Below are 1,992 nucleotides of genomic sequence, written 5' to 3'. Positions count from 1 at the left end.
AAAAAAAAAAAAAAAAAAAAAAAAAAAAAAAACTAACAAGCAATTTCTATGAAAAATCAAATTTAAATTACTGTGTTTACTAAGCAATTGTTGGACCAAACTTTGCTGTGTTATCCTAGGATAACAAATTCTTTATATATCCATGATCAAGGCTTGCATTAGGTGGATGTTCAGAGATTTATCGCAGATGACGCAGTTAGTCTGACTTGTCCGTACGTGGTGAGCTCTACTAACAAATAAAAGCATAATTAGTTTATTTTTACCTAGTAAAATAATACATATACTCTCCCTTCTTACACTCAACTTCTACTCCTCACAAATTTTTTATATAAACACTTTTTTTCTGAAAATCACATAATGAAAATATTCCATCCTTATTTGTCACATCATGGAGTAATAGTGGTAGTAAAATTTAAAAGTACATGTAATAGAACTCTTTTTTCTTTATGCGGTGTCCTCTGTCATTCTTACTTTTAAAATGAAATTATAAAAGATATATTATTATTTTGTTTTTTCAAAAATAAAATAAAAGATAGATTATTTTGTTTTGTTTTAAAAAAGAAACATCCTTTGTCTTTTATATGGTGCATTGACTTGATAGTTACATGTCATTAATTGCCACACTTGACTCAATTCTAGTCAAAGTTAATTTTATCACGTTTTAATTGATTATTAATAAAAGATACGGAGTATTTAAATATCCAAAAATTTAAATGAAAGATGTGCATTATTAAAAAGATCTCAATAAAAAAATATTTTAATGGTATATTTTTATAGAAAAACATTAAACAGAATAATATATTTAAATGATGATTACTCAATTAATTATTATTATGGTAAATTCATAATTTTGTTTTAATGAAAGTAATCTATCTTCATGTTTGATCTGTTTAAATTTGTGAAAGCATGCAATATTGCTTTAATAAATCTGACTCCAACCAGTTTGGTTGGCCTGAGTGGCCGTGCACTCTTGTTCCTTAAGAGAGGTTGGGAGTTTGAACTCCCTTTTGTATAAAAAAAAAATCAATTTGTCTTCTACAGTTAGAGCTTGCTCAGGATATCCTTGGTCTACCAAAAAAAAAAATTTTTGACTCCATGATTTAACCTGTATGTAAGTAAATTTAGTAATTTTGTTAAATTTCATTGTATTTTAATTGAGAATTTTGGTCAAAAGCCAACAAAACAATAAATGAAGAGCTGGCACATCCCTCTCTGAATGGATTGACCTATTACTGTTGTTTTTTATACATCTAGACTAGAAGAAGAAACAACCTTAATAATTTAGCTACGGGTGTCAATTGTTAGTTGTCCTACTTTTCTGAAGGTTGAAAATTGTGCATACTTTCACAAACTTACTTGCAACTTGCAAGGTTCGTGAATCAAAATTTTACGATTTTAATTAATCCGCCTCATGGCCAAGGGCTTTGTGGTCCAGTGGCATCAAACCCTTCCCTTTATACGGGAGGTGGTGGGTTCGAGTCTCAATAGAGGCAATACTAACTCTTGTGCGATATATTTAGACTTAAATTTTTTAACTTAAAAAGTGTGATGGGGATCCAAAACAAAGCATGCAGACTGAAGGCCGACCTCCGAAGTTGTACATGGAAAATCTGAGGTCAACCAAATACTATACAAGGAAGTGGAGGTCGCGTCGGTTTTGGACCAGGGGTCGGCCATGACTTGGGGTCGACCACTGCTAAAGAAGTGGAAGCTGTGAGGATGCTCGATCCTGGGGTCAACATGGGACCCCAAGGTTGGCCTTCGAGATCAGCCAGCATGCTAGTTTTGGGTAAAGACCGAGTCTTATGGAAGCGCCTTATCCACGTGAAAGTTGTTTACAGGACTATATACTAGCTCAACATATATACTAGCTCGAGTGTGCTCCTTATTAAATTTCCATCCCACAAAACCACTACCAAAGCTAGGTCCAACTCTCGTAACTCTAGCATTTCTTATCCTTAACGAGAACACAAGTCGACAAACCAGCTTATG

This window comes from Ipomoea triloba, chromosome 4, assembly GCF_003576645.1.
Source record: "Ipomoea triloba cultivar NCNSP0323 chromosome 4, ASM357664v1".
Taxonomy (NCBI): Eukaryota; Viridiplantae; Streptophyta; class Magnoliopsida; order Solanales; family Convolvulaceae; genus Ipomoea; species Ipomoea triloba.
Note: the sequence above shows the minus strand (reverse complement) of the source record.